Source organism: Pagrus major, chromosome 18 (assembly GCF_040436345.1).
Source record: "Pagrus major chromosome 18, Pma_NU_1.0".
Lineage (NCBI taxonomy): Eukaryota > Metazoa > Chordata > Actinopteri > Spariformes > Sparidae > Pagrus > Pagrus major.
The window spans coordinates 7,875,247-7,890,310 of NC_133232.1; positions in this window are offsets into that span (position 1 = coordinate 7,875,247).

The window sequence follows — 15,064 nt, forward strand, 5'->3', positions numbered from 1 at the left end:
CAGTAGGGACCTTACCTCTACCACTTTTATAATCTCATATAATTTTTGGGAAACCACTGAAGTTGAAACTTTACATTTCTTTAGGTCTAATTTTGAATTTTATCTTGTGACAACATCTTAGTCACAAAAAGCATTTGGTTAGGGTTAGGAAAAGATTATGTTTTGGCTGTAACAATTTGCAGAAATGTACATGTGTTAATCACTTTTTTATTGGCCATTTCTGAGCGGATTGTAGCGTGATGTGAAAAATGAGACCTTCACCGTCTCTCTCCGATGCCTACACAAGCTTGTGCCCTCGTTCACGTATGTGAACGAGGGCTGTTACGATATCAGATCTTCACTTCAGTTCCTTCACTTTCAGCAAAATGCTCTTTGTCAAATTAATTGTTCAGTGTTTTTTTTTTATCTCTGTTTTGGCAAACAAATTACACTCACAATATGAGTGTAGGAAGGTGGAGAGAGAGCCTGTAACCATATATGTAGAGAAGTGTGCAGAAAAATCAATTACACTTAAAGAAGAGTGAAAAGGCAACCCGAGGAACTGACTGGAATATTAACATGATATTATCAAATGTGTATTATTAACACAATATTTCTTTTTTTTAATATCATGGTTATGGTCAATACTGGTATATCATGATGCCACTAACATGAACATATCTGTGGTTGTAGAGAGTTAAAAAGAAACATTTCATCCTGGAGAGTGGACTGATGTTTTATTTCCTAAATTGTGTCCGTTAAAGGAAACTTTAACTTCAGGTGAGATTTGTGTGTGGTCTCTATAAACCTACATTAAATGTACTGTAAGATAACCATGGGTCTTTTTTAGTGTTAGTGTGATATATCAGATTTAAAATATCATGAATCACCAAAAGGCAACAGTAAACTCATTGCTGAGAGCCTCAGACACATCATGCAGCTGTAAAAGGTAATGATATCGGAGAGGGTGTTTGGCTGTTGGATGCCAGCCAGTCAGTTAATGGCAGATAAGAAAATATATAGTAAACTATTATTTTAAAAGACCCTTCACAGTTGGTGCCTCTATGGATTTGCTTTACGATCAGATCAGTCAAAAGGTGAGAAATGTAAATCCTCTGAACTGCGGGCTCAGAAAGCAAGGGATGCAAACTGCTTTATTTTATTTATTTTTGATTCTGCCATCATATTTGCTGATTAAACAATGTTCCTGCACTTTCTCGAGTTCCCCCATCAGTATAAGTGTGGGCAGGAATGTTACATCATATTGAATTTGATGTAGTTTTCTGTTTTCCGAGTTTCTGAGGGTGCAGTTTTTTCTAATCATCTCATTCTTTTCAGCTCATTTCTAGCTCGTTCTTCTCATCCTGTTTATTCTATTTACAGAAAACCCACAGCCTCATTTCCTGTCTTGCACTACAGAGTGTCACGACAGCGGAAATTTGCTCACCAAATGCTTCCATGAGCTTCATATTACCAAAACTCATCACTAATCAGTTGATTTGCTTTGTAAATTGCTACGACTGACTTTTCGAAAAAGAGGTGTGACATTTATCATCATCCTGAAGGCTCCCCCTGATGCTCCTTACAGTTGTAAAGGCGTCTCCTCGACCTCACATGACATGATGAAAAGTATTACAGCCAACTGCTAACTGGATTTTAAAGATCACATAAATATCCTGTGGGTGGCGGAGGTGAGTCCATCTCTCACTCACCGCTGCAGGTACTTTGGATTCATCACCTCAGGCTCCTGGGTGACTCCCCACTCGAGGCTAGAGTGATGTCATAATGTCATTAGGGGATTTAAACAGTACATTTGGATGGCTTGTAATCGGAAAATACCATCTAATTTTGATTAAACTCAGATGATGAGTCACGTTCATGTTTAAATGTTACTGTAGTTGGCCTGGTGAGGGCGCTGTAACTGAAGGTCAGAATCACGCATGTCAGACGGACGCTGGAATTTCTGGACACGAACACTTCTATTGCTTTGAGGTTGTGTGACTTAAAGTCAGAGTATAAAAAATCACTTAAAGGAACAGTTCAATAAAAAATGAATGAATGAATGCTGATGGAAAGTCAGGTGAAGTTTTGTTGTCCACAAAACATTTCTGGAGCTTCACAGTAAAACAGCATTGCAGCATTCTCCTTAACAATTGAAGTAGCTGGGGACTTGTTTTAAAACGTAAAAAAACAACCGAAAGAATACATAAATTAATAATTGGTATAATTCAAAAAAATGTAATCAAAAAGACGTTATTGAAACCCTTTCTTTTAAGTTGAAATCTTCACTGTAGCCACAAAGCGAAAAAGTGTTAGCGTGCACCCCGTCTGAAGTGGCTGCACAAGCTTATCAAGATTTCAAGCACATCTTTTCAAATAATTTTGATTCATGCCAGACGTGCTGGATGGAGCCATTTGATGTTTTGGTGTTTTTTTAGTTCTGAAACAAGACCCCAGCTACTTCAGTTATTTATTTATTTAGAGGATGCTGCAACGCCGTTTTGCTGTTAAGCTCCAGAAATGTTTTGTGGACTAAGAAACTTTACCTGACTTTCCATCAGCATGAGATAATGACTGAATTTTGACCTTTGGGTGAATTTATCCTTTAAAACCCATCTGTGAAAGATTGCTTCACTCACCTACTGTTGGCACAGCAGTTGCAAATTGTAGTCACTGGATGTCACCAAAAACACAAAAGTTTTTAATGCTGATTCAGACACTGTTTGTCTGACTTTAATGAAACTTACTTGTCAAACTTTACATTGATTGGCCCGGTGGCAATAATTTATTTAAATGCATGGTATGTAATTTCGGGGTCTTTCAGTCAAAACAAGAACAAAAGCTGAACTGTGATGTCGTCAAAAAGTAGCGTGGGTTCGTGGGAGTTGTAGTTTTCATTGTTGAACAACCACAGATTGAAAGTGAATAGCAGTGCTCAATCACAAAAGAGCTAATAGAGTGGCTAGTTGGACGACTGTGTTCCTCACTCTCTGACGCGTCATCTGATGCTTCCCTGGAAGTTACAGCAACAGGCGACCAAATGAAACGCACCGTTACCTTGAATAAAACAACTATTTCTCTGGTTTGAAAATTGTTGAAAACATTTGGGATGATATAAGCACACACACCTCAACAAACACATAACAAAGGTGTTGTTGTTTTAGACACTTTAATGCAGAAATGTTGTGTATTACATCTTTAAAGGTTGTAATGTTCAAATTTAAAGGGTAATCATTCATTCACAGGCTCTTTCTCCAGGTGCAGCTTTAAATAAGCAATGAATTCAACACCTCAACCCGAAGAAGATAATAATAAACAACATCACCTAGTTTTTGCCTGAACTGAACCACAAATAGCAGCAGAGGAACATGGCAGACCTATAAATAACCTCATAGCAGCTCAGACTAAAATAATTCAACACATGATGGAGTGAAAAGAGATGGATCTAGACCGTCGGCACTGGTCCAAAACAAGAGAAGAAAAAGAAAAAAAAGAAGAAGAGAAAGGAGGTGGGGAGCTGGGGTATAAAAAGACAAGATGGTGCCCGGAGAATTTCAATCATTCATTTCCACATCAAACGCAACGTTCGCCAAGTCTTTGGATTTTCATCCAAACAGGCCAAATACTCCTCTCCCTCATCTGACATGCACTTTGTTGGTGCTTAAGACACCCGAGTATCCTCTGTGAATAATGTGACTCGGTGCGTGTTGGCTGCATGAAAGCACACTTAACACAGTACAGTATATACAGTATATGCAAATACACCTGCGCTGCAGTGAGATGTGACCAAACACGGAGAAGCACATTTTATAAGCGGTGACATGACGTGAATACACAAACACTTAAATCGAGACATGTGCACACACACATGCTCATGTGTAAAGAAAAACACACACATAGAGACACAAACACACACAAGCTGTTTTTTTTTAAACATATTCGATCTCCCATGCATCATGCATAAATAACCACATCAGTGATTTCAGGTCACGTTCACACTCAGCATGTTCGGAGAGGTTTTTTAAGACCCTGAGGCATTAACTCTCTGAGTTCAGTCAAACAGCAGCTCAGAAACACCTGAAAATGATGAATGGATGTCTGATGATCAGCAGCTGAGCATGCTTGGAAAAAGTAGGAAAGCTAAATCGAGCACGAAAGTCCGGACTAATTAAAAAGTTTACTTTCAGATCAGAGTAATCCAAAAGTTTTCAAAAGAAAGTTTTTTTCTCTCAGCCACTTTACTCTACGAGCTATTAAACTTCGGAAAAGTCTTCCAAAATAAACAAAAAAACAGGTTGTCATTGCCTTTTCAAGAATAATGTGTTTTCTGACACCCATTGGTTTGATTATTGTGTCTCACCCCTCTCCTGCTATTCTGAATAGGTATAAACACTTTTGCTTTTTTTGTGGGTGCCCAGCCTCCAGTCTCCAGATACGTCCAAGGTTGAAATGTGTACCAAACATGGCATATCATTATCACATCATATGCTAATTAGCTGACTTTGACATCTGGAAATGGAGGGGACGGTGGTGGTGTTACTACAAGCCACAAGGCAGCCAGGCAGCCAATTGCAGTTCAACTCCGTGGTAAGATTTCCATGACTGTGACTTTACGTACTGGTTTGTGGACTACCGTGTTTGGGCTAGAAGGTGGAGCTGTGGTTGATATCATGATTGGATCTCATGAAGAACTTGAGGACTCACCGTGGTATCGACTTATCAATCGCAAGGTAGCCACGATCTAAAGCACACCCTGCTTTATTGTGTATTTTACTCCAAATGGGACCAAAATTTACTAAATGAACATCGTGCTGTGTTGAAGACGACATGAAAGGAAACTCATCTATTTATTGAGGTAATAAATCAAGTGAGAAGCTTACAGTCAGACTTCTTTTTGAAACCAGGGCAGTCGCCCTATGCTAACACCTTGACTTTCAGTGGTGGCCGCCTCTCCTGCTCTACAACCCAATGGCCAGAATAAATGTTAGCATTCATACAAAATCTGCGTTCCTAGGTAAAACTGAACGTTTCTTTATGTTGCAACTTTACGTTTGTTTAAATTGAATTTCTGCAGTATTTTTTTTTTGTTAACCCTAACCCACTTGGTTAGGGTTTAAAAAACCATGATGGTTAGGCTTAACATAACTGTTTTGGATCGCAACGATCACACAACAACTACTGGAAATATCCACAGGGGTCCTTAAAAATATCAAGTGGTGAGACTCGAACTGCGGTCAGCCGCTTGGCAATCTTGTTAGCTGTAATAATAATGTTTTTAATTGTTATTTTTATTTATTCATTGTTTTTTTCTATGATCATAGATACAAGCACTTCACTCAGATTTATCACTGTCACTGTCAGGAACTGTGATTTTGATTGATACTGGAATCAATAAAATGATTGGCACATTGCTCATAGTGCTGGCAGACACATTATAATATCTATGTACAGTTAATAATAATAATATCAATAATGAATGACATATATCTTTCTAAAGCTAAATTTATGCATTAGATGCTTTGATACAGAAAAAGTTTGAGATAAATACGTACAAATGCAGCCACCGTACAGAACATGTATCATGTCTGACCTGCTGATATCGAACACAGAAGGCGTCTCTGTCCGGACAATAAATCCACTTTCTCATGAATAAATATTTAATGACACTTTTAGCGACCTTGCTTATTGACTCCATTTATTCATGTAATTCAGGACCATTTTGCTGCAGTAAATCACCTGTTGTTTCCATTGTATACAGTCCTATAGGTGCCCAACAATAAGGTGCAATTTTAGGCCACATTTCCCAGAAACATCCGCAGCCTGGCATCAGAGGTGTGGGGCTGTAAAATAGGTTTTTTCTGACCTCTGATCCGTCCCTCTGTCCTCTGGGCTCGTTACTGCCCACAGTCACTACAGAACTGTGTGTGAATTGCTCTGCTATTTCCACAAAACAGATTTATTAAAGTGCCACAGCAGAGCTCGGCCTCATGTGACGCCCAGGCACGTGGAAACACACACACAATCACACATGTACATACGCACATGCATGCCGCTGCAGAGCGATGTGGATTCCATTAGCGTTCTCTTCCGTCACTTCAAGGGTGTTTGAATTTGTTGATTTTCCAGGAATCAGTGCGATGCAGAAACGTGTGTGTATGAGAGACATAAAGGGAGGTTGTTAATGCCTCTATGATTCACACACAAAAAGGTACACACACACACACACAAAGACACACTCACTCACACACATTTTGATTAATATAAGAAGAAATGACTGCACATGTCCAAATCTGCATATTTATGAATGTTCCCTAACCTATGAACCATTTGAATATATGTAATAAGGTGTGTGCAGGTTTTAATTCTTACATCTACACAGCAGAACCATGTATGTGTATCAGTGACAAATTACAGTAAAAAACTGAATAAATGAGCGGAGAAACATAATAAATGCATATGCCTCCACACAGATCACGAGGGGTCACTGACAGGTTTAATGAAAATGATGTGAATCATAAGTATGTAATGTGTAACGGCTTCACAGTCACCAGACACGTTCAACCACGTCATCAAAAACATCGAATGAGGGCAGGGACGTGGGAAGTCAATCACAGTTTGGGCTGCAGAGCTGCTCTTTAACAATAATTTACAACATCACAACACGTCAGCTACAGTCAACAACAGCAAGGAGATGAAGAGAAAGTCCCCAGACTCCCTTCAAAAATTGCTTAATTTTGTGAATTGTCGAGTTAGGAGAAACTTTATAATCTTTTGTGAAATGCTGTCAATGACAAATTCTTAATTATTTGGGCCTTCTTGTAAATTCGGCATATGTTATAGCCTTGTTATAGCTTATGGGGTGCTGCAGCCCCCTCAGCACCCCTTCCCACATCCATGAATGAGGGAATATGATTTGGAAGAAATATGTTCGTACCTCCTGTGGACTCCTGGAAGCTCTGAAGCCGATAACATGTTTTTAATCATGCAGCTCTTCAAGACTTGCCAAATGTTATTGGACCGAATGGATCGTTTTGTGCCTCTTCACACCTCATCATACATTATCGCGATGATAATATCCTTTTAACAAGTACTGTGTGCGTGTATCACTGCGTCTTCTTCCTCTCCATTGTTGCCCAGAAACCATTCAAAACACATCAGTGAGCCATACTGTTGCACTGGGTGACATGTTCATTCATTACCATGAACACACACCCTGTAGTTTATTTTCACAATCCCACACAAACACCGTCCCACTGCCAGAAACATTCACCAGAACACCAAATGGGGATTAATCCGCCGCTGAAAATAATCCCCCAACAAGTGTTTTTAAAGTCGTCTTGGAAACAAATGTACCGCAGACAGTGTGGGCCTTCGTATCGGATACATTGACATATGATATGAAAAATATAGAATAATTTCAGCGCCATCCTTCAACCATCAAGTTCTCATTATATAACCATCATTGTTCTGTGTAAATCTGCTAATCGTTAACGCTGCTTAAGCATCAACTGAAAATGACAAACACATCAGTCAATTCTGATCACAGTGTGAAATCCTCCAATTCTCCCCAAAGAATCTATATTGTATCAGAAGCAAAATAAAGAATATATTTTTAATATCATACCAATCACTTTCACACTAAAGTTCATATATTAATTAATTTGTTGAGTTTAATTAAAACTCAAATCATTACTCGACTGGTTTCTGATATCAATTTTAAAATGGGCTGGATGACTCTCCCGTTCTGTGTCACAGCAGTGGGACTGTTAACTCATCTCTCATAACACACACACACACACACACACACACACACACACACACACACACAGGCGTATTTCTTGTTCTAAGTGGATAATGAGGACAACACCTGGGGTGCTGAAATAATTGAAGCTGTTTGATGTCTCGTCAAATATGATTCACACACCTTTGACTCTCTCTCTCTCTCTCTCTCTCTGTGTGTGTGTGTCTCTCTCTCTCTCACACACACACACACACACGTTAGCCTTTCCTCATTAGTATGAAGAACAGTAAAATACACACACAACAATAGGAACACAAATCTACTCACACACACCTTACACAAGCTGGATAGATGTCTGATCCTTGATGCAGCAAAAAGTCCAATAGATCAGCATTTAATACAGCCTGACTGTGTGTGTGTGTGTGTGTCGTTGTGTTTGTGTGTGTGAGCAGCCATGCTAGCCGCTCTGTGAGGCTATACTTTGTGCTTCAGCAACGACGAGAATGCTGACGTGCTGATTTTAAGCGTACAAAATGTTAATCAGGATCACCATCTTAGTTTAGCCTGTTAGCATGCTAATATTTGCTAATCAGCACTAAACCCAAATACATGTGAGGCGGATGCCTTTAATGTTGCAGGTCATAAACAAAAGTACTGAACAAATTACATTTTTGACCAGAGGATGGCACTAAAAGAAAGTCATCAGTCAGTAGAACACATTTCTTCTTCTGCAACAGTTACTGAGATATTTCAGTCTGGACTAAAATGGTGGACCTGCTGACGACATTGATCCCAGGAGGAGCTCTGGGCTTTGAAGCCAATTTGACATAGTGGCCAAACCGTGTAATTACAACATCACATGACGCACAGTTGGCAGAAATACTTTTCCCCATGAGCCTATGAGAAGTGGCTGTAAAATGGTGTGTACATTTTTCTGAGCATCACAATCCTTAAGAAATGACTCGTTTCACTATCAGAATTTGATCCAGTCGGTCCAATAACAATTGTAAAGTCTCTAGGAGCCACATGATGAAATCATTTTATCCATATTCAACTATTCAAGTCTCCAGTGCACATGCTCTATGGGCCCTACAATACGGAAGATCATTTTATACCTGATAAGTCAAAGTTTCTTGGCTTCAAGTGCCACTCAGCAGCTTTCAAAGGAATGAATGGGGCTCCGCCGCCATCCAGTATGCAGTTCCTATTATACCGCACGTGGATGTCCGGCGCTAGCATTGCCAGAACATACTTGGACAAGAAACAGAGGTTATATGTATAATTTATTTCTACTTTCACTTTAGCAGAAGAAAAGGCTGTGAGGAGAATGACTTACCAATGAGTTTGAAAACAGCTGCATGTAATAATCTTAATCTAGTATCTGAACATGCTAATGTTTGCAGCTAACAAACAGATAAACACACTGTTTAGTCCATTCCTTACACTTCTGTTCTTGTGGGATTTTTGTTTGTTTAATTTTTTGGAAAGGCTAAAAGGCATCCAAGATATTAAGTATTGCTCTTACTGCAGTCTTATACTTCAATACCTTGATAAAATCAATACTTGATAAGCCTGCCATGCCTTGTGACAGAACAATTACTTCTCTGGAGAGGGGTTTAGCTAATGGTGGGCAACCACTGTGTGGCCCCTAGGAGCCCTCAAACACCCCTGATTTACTATTTGTCAGTTGGGTTGAGGTCATTTGACTTATTAAAGATTTCTTGGAAAAATTCACCTCAACAGAACAACACAACAGCAATTGAAACAGATGATCACCAGAACTGGTTATCATGTGCCAAAATCTGGTTTAAGACCTTTTTGTACTCACATGATGCTTATTCCTATTTTTAATACCGATACAGAGCAGAGCTGTAGCCACAGTAGAATTAAAAGTACTGGATATTTTTTAAAGCTCTGGACAGAATGTATGAAGCTGCCACACATAGTCTGCTGCATACATTGTATTTGATGGGTACTTGAAGTTAATAGGGTACACACACAATGTACAGGCAGTGGGAGTGCACAGTGGTCACAGCTTGTTTTGCCCCGGGGTCTCGCAGCAAATTAATCCAGCGATGGCGTCAGCAGTGTGGACAGAGACAATACAAAGGAGATGACTCATGTACCAAACTTATGTCACCACATAGGGAAATCAAATGGTTTGTACACCCACCCAACCTCTCTTCATCCACCTCATCAATGTGACTTTTCGGCACATTGTTAAATTGTCACACTTCTTCATGCTGTGGCATCAAACACAGGCTGTTTTAAGATTTTAAGATTTACCAACCATGCTTTTGTTTGTCTAGAGAGGAGAATCTCTAAATGTTTAATTCATCTTAATAGCCGGGGACTTCAGAGAGGAAGGACTGTAGTGAATGGTGTTAGAGCAAAAATAAAAGATCAAAAACCTTTTTCAAACAAAACGCCGTTCTTTCCTTTCTGTCTAATATACACTTTCCCTTGTCTGTGCATGCATGATGGTAATTAGCTCTCCATGAACGGTGGATTTAAATTTTTTTGAAGTTTAAGAGTAATTTGAGCCCACAATACAGGGTATAATTATATAATAATTCCTACCAGACAGTGCTGCAAAATACAAAATTAATACGTGATTAATGAACGTTTCTGGTCACAGCCAGAGACCTAAAATATAATAAGCTCTTTATGTTCCCTTTGAAATAGCATATTTACCCAATAAATGTTGTTTATTTGATTTTAACATGGGGAAATATATCACCGGTATGTTTTTTCCTCCTGCTCCTGTAGCAGAAAAATATTTAAGTGTTCATAAATCTAGCAAGTTCAGAGGTCAGCCATTTTGTTAGTTTGGTAGTAAAAAAGTACTTTTAACCCCTCATCTGTAAAGAGGTACAGATTCCATGTCTGATGCGGATACAGCCGTAGTAATCATATCGAATCTTGAATCAAAAAACCTTTCATCTGAAATACCCAAAACATTCATCAGTGTTCTTGTTTCTTTTCTCTAAGCTGGTGAGAACACAGTGCCTAGAGACATCATAATCTCCATGCGGTATCATGGCGCAGGTGTTTGCCTCTGCCCTCAGGGCGTCAGCCGCCAGCCGTCCTCTATCACCTTCTTACACAATGAGGTCAGAGGCGATAGTCACGTCTTCCTAAAACACCAATATGTTCCTAAAATGACTCTTATCTTCCTCAGCCTCTACTGCTGCCATCTGAATATAATACTAGATACATGAAATGTAATAAGCTTCTCAGAAGCGCGGATGCACGAGGGATCTGTTTCAGTGTAACATGTGTGATTAGAAGTACAACACATTTGTAGAGTTATTGCTTTCTTGTCTTCTCCATTTGAAGTTTCTTGCTGTGTTGATTATGGTAAACATGCTGAGAGTGCAAGAAGAGACAGACGCATGGAAGCATGAGCACACACAGTGTTATCTGAGAGGGAACATTAATCTCCCTCCCGTCTCTATGAGGCCTTGTGTTTACGTGGGATAATAATGTAACCAGTTACTGAAATGTGAGCTGCTGAAGTCTGTTGATGGTCTTAGTTTTTGTTGGACATTGCCAATCATCTGCTGTCTCTGTGTGACAGGGATTGTTTGAGGCGGTAACTGAGATAATGCTGAGTAGTAGTAGTCTGGTCTGCTAGTGGACCAGACAAGATGAGCATCACCTCAAAAAGAATATCTGGAGCGTTTACCTGTGAAACTTGTATTCATTTTTAGGAAGTAAACACCGTGTGCTGCTTTCACCCATGAAACTTCTCTGACGATCCTAACTGAGGGTTCAGGTATGAGCTTTTTTTCTGGGGCTTTCAACCGTAACGTTGTCTTTGTCGACAGATGTTTGCTTAGCTGTCATGGAGGTGGATCTGTTTACATGCTTCATAGCTGTTGGGATTTTGTCTAGGGTTGCAGATGATGATATATAAAGTGAGAAAATATATATCTGTGTATTGTCACAGGTTTTGTTTCAACAAAGTATCTTTATTGGTCAAGTATTTATTCAGTTAATTAAGATTTAATCCAGTATGGTTGGGTACATTCACAGTTTTGGAGGGAGTTTCTGGTGAGAGAACACACCATCTACTTCCTGTTGGTTATATTGTCATTTTCAGCAGAGAGTCATCCAAATATGACAGTATAAAACATGTGTTTCCAGTTTGAAAAGTGCAAACCAATATCAAACAGGTTTTAAATATTTTACATTGACCCAACCCGATTATCCACATTTCCTGTCCATAATTTCAGCCACTGCACTTGTGGTACATCTCCTCTGTTTCAGTCAATAGATTGAACATGAAAGTTCAATCTTGACCTTGGAAATAGTAGTTTGACAGAACAGTACCAAATGGCTCACTTGCTAGGCCAATGATGATGAAGGTCTAAGATGTAAACATAAGCAAATTCACAAGGCTTGGTGCTGACCATGTGCAGGAATAAAAACTCTCCTATGCAGATTTTTTTATTAATCCATAAAGAAGCTTTAATCCTTCAGTGAAGTTGTGCACAGCTGTAGGTCAGGAGGTAGAGCGGGTCGTCCCTCGATTCGGCAGCATCAATAAGCTGATTAAGATGACGGTCACTTGAGTAGCTCATGGTGGGGCTTCAGCTGATTTAATGTTTTACGCTGACTGATGATCTTCATCAAAGATCGAGGCTGATTGACCAGCAGATGCAGGATGGCTCTTACTTATTATTTACAGTTATGTAGAAATTTTTTCTTTGTTTTCCTGAGTAATATGTTTGAACAAATTCATTTTTAGTCGATTAATCATGGCTATTGAAGCCCTTAGAAAAATACACCAGTTGTGAAAAAAGTGAGAGCTGAATAGATAGAAGACTGGTTAGAATACTGCAGCAAAAACAGAGTGAGGCGCCTTGGTATTGTGACAAATGTGACACTTTTTTTTTCTTCCCATTTCTTATCCTCATTTCAACCTGTCAAGACTTAACTCTGGGTTTAATCCATTTTGGGGGGATTAAAAAAATAACACCTCAGAATGTGCCCTGATTTATTCAGAGGGATGAAGAGGAAATGTAACAATACCGACACTATGAATCTCTTCACAGCCTGATTTTTATGCCGCGTTAGCTCACATTTGTCAGCATGCCTCCAGTGACTGTACTAAAGACTTTAAAGCTGGTTAAAATCTCGGATCGTCGTATAAAACTGAACGAACCTATTGCAGTACGCTGTGCGGGATGTTGCTTTTACTGTCTGTCATGTCACGGCTCCAGCCGTGATCCGAGGTAATGTAAGGCTGAGTGAATGTCAGCGCTGTGGTTGAGTCACAGGCCTGACTGCACATCTGTCAGAGCACAAATGCAATAAGAAACACATGCAGTGCTGGTTCTGCTCTCTGTCCTCTTCTGTGGTCTTCTCACCTTACATACTAACACCCTTTCTGTCCGACACCAGTGATTTCCTGTGTTTTCACCGTGTGTGTGTGTGTGTATGAATGACAGGGGTGGAAAGAGTGATTGACAGTTCGTTGGAGAGGACCGGCAGCTCCACAGCTGGGGTCTAAAGACAGGAACTGGCCTTACACACTTTATCTTTGTGTTTGTGTGTGTGTGTGTGTGTGTGTGTGTGTGAGAGAGAGAGAGAGAGAGAGAGAGAGAGGAAAAAGTGTTGGAGTGCAAGAGATGTTTGATGTTTCTGTGACAGGAAAAAGCAATGCAACTACAGACATTACTGATGATGCATGGACTTTACACTGTTAACATTGAAACTTGTACTCTACCATTTCCATTGTATCAAGTTGCAATGATTGGATAGATTACATGATTTAGTAGATTAATTGTTGTCATTTTCTGAGCTAAATTGCTGGTTCCAGCTTCTTAATTGTTGAGTTGCAACCAAGCAGAACTCTCTGGGGCTGTGTGAGTAAATCTCATGTTAAAATGCCATTTTTTACAGAAATAGTAAACATGTTTGCAGCCTGGTACTGAATTTGGTTGAAGTCTCCAGAGCTAATTTTCTCACAGCTGCAGGTGTGGTGAAGTTCTTATATAAATGATATTAAGGCTGTTGCTCACTATCCTACAGATTTTCTGGCTGTTTTGGGTGAAAAACCCTACAGTCAAACTGACATGAGTAACAAATAATAGGAGGAATAAGCACAAATGATCCTGCTATCAGCCATTTGCTACCTAAGTGAACAAAGCTATCTTTTCAGCTGTAGCTAGCTTGTTAGCTTGGAGCTAGGTGGACTCAGTTCAGTAACCAGGCATCATTCTGCTCCACCTCTGACTTGTGGCTTGGATGGAGTTAGACGGAGTCAGGTATTGCCAAGGTGGCAACAGCAGCCACTCACAGTGAGCTTCAAGACTTTTGAAGATGTCTCTTTGGGCTGAGCTGAGTGAAATTATAACAGGCAAATTTCACAGTTTTCAAATATTGTTTAATTTAATTAAATTTTTTAGTAAAAATGTAATTGATAAATTGAAAAGCATTCCAAAGCTCACAAGTGAATTCTGCCCAGAAACTTTTAGCCGTATGCCGTTAGCAACATCTTCCGTAGTTGCATCCAATTGTCAAAAACAGCTGTACTGGCTACACGTTACACTTTGATATGAGCATTGGACTACAGATCGATCATTGAGTCGGTTTCAGGGTTGTACTGTAATATTTCCCTTTCTTTGAGAACTTCAGATATGTGTTTTTATTACTTAGATTTTTTGATTGCTCTGATGGAGCTTCCTTTGTATTCATATCTTTGGAACTATAGTTTTTTTAACTGTCTTTCCCATGTGTATTTGACTGAAAAGTATTTTCGAGTGTACAGAGCTGTTCTACCTTCTTGTACCTTAGCATTGGGTCGTGATTGATCCTCCTTTAAAATTTAGGTGAAATGAGGGCTGCTACTAACGATTTTTATTATCCAATAATGGGTCAGTAATTTTCTGGATTAGCTGATTAGTTGTTTAGTCTATAAAATGTCAGAAAATGGCAAAAAATGTGAATCAATGTGTCCCAAAGCCTAAGATGATGTCTTTGTGTCTTTTTTCAATCTACTGTCAGAGAGCAACCCTGAAAATATTCACATCTGAGAAGCCGAAATCAGAGACTTTGCAATTTTTTTTCTCAAAATAATCGATTATCAAAATAGTTGGCAGTCAATTAATCAACACGTCATTGCAGTTGTATGTGAAGCATAAATTTAGACAGTTATTAAACTGCTTTCGATGAACTTTTTACCTGTGATACCTGCGTGGTTTGAGGGTTTCTTTAAAAAGATCACTGCAAATGTCGATGATTTGATGTCACACCCAGACGCAGCTACAAAAGAGTTTGAGAAACAGGACGTGTCTGGTTGTTCAAAGGAATTTAGAAAAAGATAAGAGACACTTA